A 10,269-nucleotide genomic window follows, 5' to 3' on the forward strand; every position below is an offset into this window, starting at 1 on the left:
AAGCCAGAGGAAGCAGCAACACTCCCAGGCATATTGTTCTCTTGATACCCTTGTTGAAATCATGCTGGCAGTGATGAACTGCATAGGGTAGAGAAGGGAGCAGCCCAGGTTGCCCCATTTCAAATCTGGTTTTCCTCTCAAGGGCTAGGCTGCAGCTTTGGTATCTGTGCCTCCGACATTGCTGTCCAAGTCCCTACTTAAATCCGGTGTAGCTGTTGGGGCCAACAGATCATGAGTGCTTGAGTCAGGAATGATAATCTTCCTTTTGTCAGGGAATAGAGAGGATGCAAGAAATAAAACAAAAAAAGAAATAAGGCACAAAGTAAGAAAGAGTAGAGTTGAAGCAAAACTAATAAAACTTTAGAGGCTGCAGAAGGATGGGAAAAATGTTTACGTATTTGAATATGAGTGAAAGAGACACATAGAGTTGTGTAAAACTGTAATATATTGATCTTTGTTAAAAAAATAGGTAGCGGCTCACACGGATAAATAAACTATCAGGAGCTAACAAACTAGCTTTAAATTTGAGATGAGAAGGATTGCGTATTGGAGAAATGTAGTTATTTTGGCAAATTGAAAAGGGGTGTGTGTGTGTGTATGTGTGTGAAAGAGAGAGAGAGAGAGTCGCAGAGAGAGAGAGAAACTATTTCCCCAAGTACTGCTTCAGCTTCATCCTCTATTAAACTGCTGTATAAAGCTAGAAATATATTCAATCAAGGTATATTTCTTGACAACAGTACTCACAAATAGAGTGCTAATAGGATGATGTCATTATGTGTAAAACATTACTGTCTCATTTCCTCTTTGGAATAGAGAAGGATATAAATATTTGTTTATACCATTTTAGAGGGATATTAGGACATAATAATCTATTGCCCTGAAATCTTGAAGGACAATAGACTAAGTAGACTAAAAAACCATTAAGGCAAATTATGCACATGTGCTTACAAAGTACCATAACTACTAACACATTATCCGCACTCACTGAAAGGTCCCCATTTTCCCCTTACTTTATTCGTCTGCGTAATCGGTTACATGTTGTTCCTCCTTTCAACCATGTTTCCTTGTCTCCTCCAGACACAGACTTTTGACCAGGACTTTAAAGTACTGATGAGTTTTTTTTCCACTTATTCTTTTTTACTTGGATCATTAAAGCCAGCCTTCCTTCTTTCCTTCCCTCCAGTCAGCCTTCCCTCCAGTCAGCCAGCCTTCCTTCCTTCCTTCCTTCCTTCCTTCCTTCCTTCCTTCCTTCCTTCCTCCCTCCCTCCCTTCTGTCCCTCCCTCTCTCCTTTTTTCCTTCTCTTCATCCCTCTTTCTCTCCCTCCTTCCTTTCTTTTCTTGCTCCCTCTCTTCTTTTCTTGTTCTTCTCTCTTCCTCCTTCTTTCCCTTTCTCCTTTTCTCCTTCTTCTTTTTTTCCCTTCCTCCCCTTTTCCCTTCTTCTCTTCCTTTCTTCTGTCTTCCTGTATTCAGTGAATACTTATTAAGCTCACTAAGCACAGTACAAGGCAGACACTATGCAAGATGGAAGGATTCCAGAACTGAAGAAAACACAAGAGCCTTCCTCCAAGAAACTCAAGGTTAGTGTAGGTAGGCTGATATGAGAATAATTACAATACCATTAATAAGTGCCATATTATAGGAATTTGCATTTTCTCAAGTTTAACACTCATAAACCAAGAAGGTGGAACATCTCACTTTACATATATGATGAAAGTATTAGAGAAGTCAAATAATACACATAAAAACAAACATAACAAATTCCTAATTTTCAAACAAATAGTGAATGGGCTTCATGAAGTTATTTCTCCTGCGGTTTTCAAAATTAACTTACTGCTACCTCTGCCTCAACTCTCATTATGACTTCTTTCATGTTTTCATAGGAAACTTACATTACTTCTTTTCCTTGCAACCCTTATTCAATTTCTTTTTCCTTTGTGCTGCCTTCATTGCTGGATTTCTTTCTTAACCGTTTTGTTTTTTACCTCTACAGCTAATGTACCATATTTCTTTTTGTCGTAAAGAATCGAGTTATTGTCCTTTCTCTGCCTATTTTCTAACTATTCAACCTGATATAGTTTGCTTTAAGTGGTACAAATTTGTTTATTAGATAAGTTTATGTCCCTTTGAAAATTAGCGAGATTTTAGTTCTTGAAAGATGAGGTATGGTTTACATTATTTTTTTAAATTAATAAACTTTAATTTTTAGAGCAGTTTCAGGTTTACAGCAAAATTTAGCAGAATGTATACAAAGTCCTATACATCCCCTATCTCTACACACACCTTCCCCCTCTATGGACATCCCACACCAGAGTGGTACATTTGTTACAATGATGAGCCTACACTGACACATCATTAACACTGAAAATCCATAGTTTACATTAGGGCTTATTCTTGGTGTTACATATTCTGTGAGGTTTCGGCAAATGTATAAAGATATGTATCTACTACTGTAGTATAGAGTTTCATTGTCCTAAAAATTGTCTATGCTCTGACTGTTCAACTCTCCCTTCCTACTAGCTCATAGAAACCATTTATACTTTAACTGCTTTTGTAGTTTTTCCTTTTCCAGAAGGTTATATATTGGAATCACATAGCACGTGGCATTTTCAGATTGGCTTTCGTTTTTACTTAATAATATGCATTTAATGGTCCTTCATGTCTTTTCCTGGCTTGACAACTCATTTCTTTATAGCACTGAAAAATATTCTATTATATGGCTGTACCACAGTTGGTTATCCATCCATTTACTGAAGGGCATCTTGGTTGGTTACAAATTTTGGCAATTATGAATAAAACTGCTCTAAATATCCAGGAACAGATTTTTGAGTGAACATAAGTTCTCAACCCCTTTATGTAAATACCAAGGATTGGAATTGCTGGATGGTATGGGAAAGGTATGTTTAGTAAGAAACTACCAAACTGAATTCCAAAGTGGCTGTACTATTTTGCATTCCCACCAGCAATGGATGAGAATTCATTTTGCTCCACATCCTTGTCAGCATTTGATGTTGTCTGTATTCTGGATTTTGGCCATGCTACTAAGTGTGAAGTTATATCTCACTGTTGCTTTAATTTGTAGTTCCCTAATGAAATACAATGTTGAACATCTTTTTGTATGCTTAAGTGCCATCTGTATACTTGGTGAGGTATATATCTTTGGTAAAGTGTCTGTTAAGATCCTTGGTCCATTTTTTAATCATGTTTCATTTTCATATGTTGTTTTATAATTTTTTTTAATGTTTTGGATAGCAGTCCTTCATCAGATATGTATTTTGCAAATATTTTCTCTTAGTCTGTGACTTGTCTTCTCAATCTCCTTATGGTACCTTTTCACAGAGCAGAAGTTTTAAATTTTAATGTGAGGCCCGTTTTATCTATTATTTTTTTCATGCCTTTGGTGGTGTGTCTACAAAGTAATGGTCATGACCAAGTTTTTCTAAGTTTTTGTCTCTGTTATCTTCTAGAATTTTTATAGTTTTGCATATTAACGTTTGGGTTATGATTCATTTTGAGTTCATTTTTGTGAAGAATGTAAGATCTGTATAGCCATGTATTCATCTTTTTGCATGTGGATGTCCTGCTGTTCTGGCACATTTGTTAAAAAGACTCTTCTCAAAAGAAGACATTTATGCAGCCAACAAACATGAAAGACAGCTCATCATCCCTGGCCATTAGAGAAATTCAAATCAAAATCACATTGAGATACCATCTCAGGCCAGTTAGAATGGTGATCATTAAAAAATCAGGAGAAAACAAATGCTGACAAGGAAGCGGAGAAATAGGAACATTTTTGCACTGTTGGTGGGAGTGTAAATTAGGTCAACCATTGTGGAAGACACTGTGGTGATTTCTCAAGGATCTAGAAATACCATTTGACCCAGCAATCCCATTACTGGGTATATACCCAAAGGATTATAAATCATTCTATTATAAAGACACATGCACATGTATGTTTATTGTGGCACTGTTCACAAGAGCGAAGACTTGGAACCAACCCAAATGCCCATCAATAATAGACTGGATAAAGAAAATGTGGCATATATACACCATGGAATATTATGCAGCCATAAAAAAGGATGAGTTCATGTCCTTTGCAGGGACATGGATAAAGCTGGAAACCATCATTCTCAGCTAACTGACACAAGAACAGAAAACGAAACACCACGTGTTCTCACTCATAATGGGTGTTGAACAATGAGAACACGTGGATGCAGGGAAGGGAACATCACACACCAGGGCTTGTTGGGGGTGGAGGGCTAGGGGTGGGATACCACAAGATGGGAGCATAGGGGAGGGATAGCATTAGGAGAAATACCTAATGTAGGTGATAGGGTGATGGATGCAGCAAACCACCATGACACGCATATATCTATGCAACAAACCTGCACGTTCTGCACATGTATCCCAGAACTTAAACTATAATTTAAAAAAAAGAAAAAAAAAAGACTATTTCTTTTCTCCATTGTATTGCCTTTACTTCTTTGTCTAAGTTCAATTAACTATATTTATGTGATCTATTTCTGTATATTCTGTTCCATTGATCCATTGTCTATTTTTTCACCAATGCTATACTGTCTTGGTTACTGTAGCTTTATCATAAATCTTGAAGTGCATTAGAGTTAGTCATCTAACTTTCTTCTTAAATATTGAGTCAGCTATCTGGGTCTTTTGTCTCTGCATATAAATTTTAAAATCAGTTTGTTGATATCAACAAAATAACTTGCTGAAATTATTATGAAATTGTATTGAACCTACAGATACATTTGAGAATGGACAACTTGATGACATTTAGCCTTCCTGTCCAGGAACATGGAATATTTCTCCATTTATTTCATTATTCCTGGCTAACTTTTATTAAGATTTTGTAGTTTTCTTATATAACTCTTACATATATTTTGTTAGGTTTACACTCATGTCTTTATATTTTGAGTGATAATGTAAATAAATGGCCATGTGTTTTAATTTCAAATCCCACTTGTTCCTTGCTGGTTTATATAAAAAATGTCTTTAGTATATTAACCTCGAATCATGCAACCTTGCTATAATCAAAGTTAGTTCTAAGAAGATTATTTTATGTTGTTGAATTTTTCAATTTTGTATATAGATAATTATGTCATCAGTGAACCAAAAGGATTTTATTTCTTTCTTCTCAATCTGTATACCTTTTATATCTTTTTCTTGTTTTATTGAATTAGCTGGAACTTCCAGTCTGAAACTGAAAAACAGTGGTGAGAGGGAACACCTATCTTTTCCTTGATTTTAGCAGGACATCTTCAAGTCATACCATTAAATATGATGTTAGCTCTGAGTATTTTTGTAGGTTTCCTTTTTCAAGTTAAGAAAATTCCTCTCCCTTTCTAGTTTGTTGACAGTTTTTATCATGAATGGGTGCTGGATTTTGTCAAATGTTTTATTCTACATCTATTGATAGAGTTATGTGATTTTTCTTCTTTACCCTATTGATGATATTAATTATGTTAGCTGATTTTTAACTGTTATAGCCTTGAATACCTGAGATAAATCCTATTTGGTTGCAGTTCCATGTGAGCTTGAGAAGAATATGTAATCTCCTATTATTGGGTGAAGTAGTTTACAGATCTCAATAATATTCAGTTGCTGGATGGTGCTGTTGAGTTTGACTTTGACCTTACTGATTTTCTACCTGGTGGAACTGTCCATTTGTGATAGAAGGTTGTTAAAAATCTCCAACTATGATAGTGTATTTTTCTATTTCTTCTTACAATTGGATCAGTTTTTGCCTCAGTTAATCTGAAGCTCTAGTTAGGTACACACCCATTGAGGATTGTTATGTCTTCTTGGGATATTGACTTCTTTATTATAACATAATATGCTTCTAAATTCCTGATAGTTTTCCCTGTTCTGATCTCTGCTGTGACTGATATTAATATGGTTAGTCTCATTTTCTTTTGTTAAGTGTTAACATGGTGTATCTTTCTACCCACACATTCATAAGGCTAAAGATACATAATGAAATACATTGTTGCTGTTATAATTTGAACAAATGCTTTTCTATTAGATCAATTTAGAATTAGAAAAATAATAGTTTTTTTTACTTTTACTTATTCTTTTTCTGTTATTGCCCTTTGTTTATGTAGATGTGAGTTGTTGATCTATATCATTTGTCTTCTCTCTACATATCTTCTTTTAGCATTTCTTGTGAGGCAATTCTATTGGCAACAAATTCCCTTGGTTTTTGTTTGTCTAAGACAATCTTTATTTCTGCTTTGCTTTCGAAGCATAATTTCACAGGGTACAAAATTTACTTCAGTTTTCTTCCTTGCATAGGTTGCAAGAAGAGTTCAGATGTAATTCTTATTGCTACTTCTCTACAGAGAAGGTGTTTTTCTCTTTGGCTTCTTTCAATTTTTTTTTTTTGACAATCTGAAGTTTGAATATAATATGCTGATATAGTTTGGCTCTGTCTCCCCAGCCAAATCTCATCTTGAATTGTAATCCCAATATGTAGAGGGAGGGACCTGGTAGGAGGTGACTAGATCATGGGGGTGGTTTCCCCCATGCTGTTCTCATGATAATGCATGAGTTCTCATGAGATCTGATGGTTTAAAAGTGTGTAGGGCTTACGCTTGTACTCTGTCTCTTCTGTTGCCATGTAAGGTATGTCTTGCTTACCCCTCACCTTTCACCATGATCATAAGTTTTCTGAGGCTTCCCCAGCCATGTGGAACTGTAGTTGATTAAACTTTTCTTTATAAATTACCTAGTCTGAAGTAGTTCTTCATTGCAGTGTGAAAGCAAATTAATACACATGCCTACGTGTATGTGTTTTGGTATTTATCCTGCTTGCTATTCTCTAGATCCTTGTTTTGTTAAATTTATGCCACTATTTCTTGTTTTTAGAATGGAGTGGTGACTTTTGAGTTCCTTACATGCCAGACCAGAAGCTGAAAGCTAATTTGTATTAATTTTAACAATGATGGAACAGAGAAGAAGAATTGTAGTAATGGTAATAGGAAAGGGACAGTTAAAAATAATGAAATTATTATATACTAGAATCACATTCTTGGCTATGATGATCTTAGTTTCCCATCAGAGAGTGAGTATATTAGTACATTTTTATTAATTTGCTATTTTTTAGTCTTTTGAAATATTTGATCTTTGTAAATTTTCATGTCAAGTGATTATCAACACTGCTGCTTATATTTAAATGTTCAAATGTATTCAAAAATATTGAAAATGTGTTTCCAAGGTGAAACAATGATATTGAAAATTATAATATCAAAAGTTTGTTGTCAAATTATTTTAGATTTTCCACATATGAATGCCATCTCTTAGAGCTGCAAATTTCACTGTAATCCGTCTAAGACTCTGAAAAGCTGTAAAGTGAAGAAAATTGTTTAACTTTGTTTTTCCAAATTTGAAATAAAAATTAGTTAACTACTGACCCTTCTATTTTCCTGAATAACACATGTTCATGTCTTGTGCAAATATAGTCCTCAGAACATCTTTTGAGAGCCTCTAGATAGTTCTTTCATAGGTCCAGTAATTCAATAATTATTTATTGAGCAAACCCAGCTTGTTAAAAAGTAAAAGAGACATGAATTCAGGCCAGAGCACCTTTCAAGAATTTTCCACTTGCACACATTTACCCTTCCATCTAGAAAGAAGGCTTTGTCACTGTTGCCTCATAGAGAGAGGGTCTCACTCACAAACACTTACAAATAAATTGGGAAGAAGTAGGCAGTGCTGAACTTTAGAGCTATTGTCTGTTGTTGAGCATTCTTCAGCTAGACTTCACATCAGATGCCAGCAGGAGTGGTAACTGTCACAAACTTCAAGTTTGATGGTGTCTTTTTCTGATTTTGTGAAAGAAAATATTAATTATATAAATTTGTATACGCTGGGTGAGGTGGCTCACATCTGTAATCTCAGCATTTTGGGAGGCTGAGGTGGGCGGATCATTTGAGGTCAGGACCAGCCTGACCAACATGATGAAACCTGTCTACTAAAATACAAAAATTAGCTGGGAGTGGGGGTGGACACTTGTAATCTCAGCTACTCAGCAAAACTCACGAGAATTGCTTGAACCTCAGAGGTGGAGGTTGCAGTGAGCTGAGATCGCGCCACTACTCTCCACCTTGGGTGACAGAGGGAGACTCCTTCTCAAAAAAAAAGAAAAAAAAGTGGTATAAATTTTCCCAGATGTTGTTCTTAACCAGAAACAATTTTCCTCCCCTAGGGAATATTTAACAATGTTTGGAAACATTTAACTCAATTAGTGGAGTGTTACTGGCATCTAGTGGCTAAAGGTTGCTGTTAAACATCTTACAAGGCATAGGACAGTCCCCATCCTCCACAACAGAGTTATCCAGTCTCAAATGTCAATACTAAAGTTTGAAAAACCCTGTCACAAAATGTTATTAAAGCAATAAAAAATCTATAATGTAAGTATAATTAAGCCCGGGATGACCATATTTTTACAAACACTGAGCCTGGTAAACAAACTGCAGGAGAGAGAAGACCTTTCCAGTGTTCCATTTTTGGAGTGGTTCTTGGTTTCAGAATTTTGTTTTCACTCTTTATTCATAGGTGTTGATACTTATGAACACAGTCATATGTCCTTTCTTCATCAAAAGTTCCTTGTGCCAGTTTTCTACAATGTGTCTCTGGCCTTAGGTTTTTAGAGAGAATGTCAGGTAGGTTGATCCTCACTCCTCAGGACTGAAGTTAAGAAAGAACCTACACTACAGCTTGAAATAACTTTTCTCAATGTGAATACTATTTATGAAATCCGACCATTAGTCTTTTATATAATGTGCTATACGGTAGAAGAGAGGCCACTCAACCAATAAGATGAGATTAAAAACAAGAAGAACAAAGAACAGAGTGGAGAGAGGATGTATCCAGAGTAATCAAGACTAACTTTTGAACCTCTCCAACTCTGTGCCTTTCTAGTTGAGTGACCTTGGGCAAGTGACCCAGGCTATTTCATCACCTAAATAAAGGGGATAATGAGGCATCCGTCTTATTGTTCAGCTATATGTGAACTGCTCATCACAGTGTCTGATATGTAGGAAAGTTTCAGTAATTTTTTATTCATGCTGTATTAACTTTAATTAAGTACTAAGATCTTTCTCACATGTCACCCACTGCTTTGTTTCTGGAGACCATTTCACCCACTGCTTTGTTTGGCCATCTGTCTTGTCTCTCTTCAGCAATGGTGAGGTGAACAATATTTCCCTGGGGAAGAGAAATTCATGGTTTGTTGCCTTTGTCAAAAATGAAAATATTTGAGAGCTGGGTGGCAAAACTGTTGCCACTGGCTTCTTTCACATTAACCACATCAAAAGATCCAGAATGTCTCTTTCTGTTCATAATCACACCAATTCTTCCCAAGGTAGCATCCACAGTCACAGGATACCAGTGTTGACAGGTTACCAGTGTTGAACTTGATGAAATCCACAATCTTGCCAGTCTCCACATCAATTTGAATGGTGTCATTTACCTTGATGAGTGGATCCAAGCAGCAGATGGTGTGAGCATCCTGAATCACCAGATGAAGGATTCCTTTTGTGACCACAACTATTTTTCTCACTTTGCACAACCTGTGCTTGGTCTCCTCAGGTGTAATATGGTGAACAGCAAAATTACCTTTGGTGTCATACAACAGACAAAAATTCTCTTCAGTCTTCTCGATGCTGATGACATTCATGAATCTAGCAGGATAGGTTATATGAGTTCAGACCTCACCATTGATCTTAATGAACCACTGCATGTAAATCTTCTTTACTTTGTCTCCTTTCAGGACATATGTAAGGCTCTTCCTTAGGAAAAATGATGACGGGGAGAGACTCTTTCAGCTTATAGGGACCAGTAGATGGACAAGGAACAAACTTACTAGTCAGTTTATCCACAATCCATTGCTTAAGCTGCAACCCACGTTAGATGCTTCTTGGGACCATAACCCATGGTTGCCGTAGGCACTGAAAGAGTCAATAAATGTTAACTATTATTATCATTTTTTGCCATTTATTTATTTACCAACTATTATTGGGTTTCTATTCCATGCCAAGTCCTGTGCTAGAAACTGAGGATTAAATGGTAAGCCAAAACATGCTCTTATGAAGCTTATTTTTGAGAAGGTGTGAAAAACAAGAATTAACCACACAAAAAATTATATGTATGCGGTTGTCATAAAGAAAGCTACACAGAGCTATAACATATAACTGAGAGATGTCATCCCTTCTGGATCCCAAGGGGTCCTTGGAAGATCCTACTCTTGTGCTGAGA

The 10,269-nt window shown here is 36.1% G+C and overlaps 1 pseudogene; it reads right to left on the minus strand.

The window, feature by feature from the left end:
* Nucleotides 1–9,114: 9,114 nt before the first annotated feature.
* LOC100390175 (small ribosomal subunit protein eS4, X isoform-like) lies at nucleotides 9,115–9,948 on the minus strand (annotated as a pseudogene).
* Nucleotides 9,949–10,269: the final 321 nt, after the last annotated feature.

This window comes from Callithrix jacchus, chromosome 9 (assembly GCF_049354715.1).
Source record: "Callithrix jacchus isolate 240 chromosome 9, calJac240_pri, whole genome shotgun sequence".
In the NCBI taxonomy this organism is placed as follows: Eukaryota; Metazoa; Chordata; class Mammalia; order Primates; family Cebidae; genus Callithrix; species Callithrix jacchus.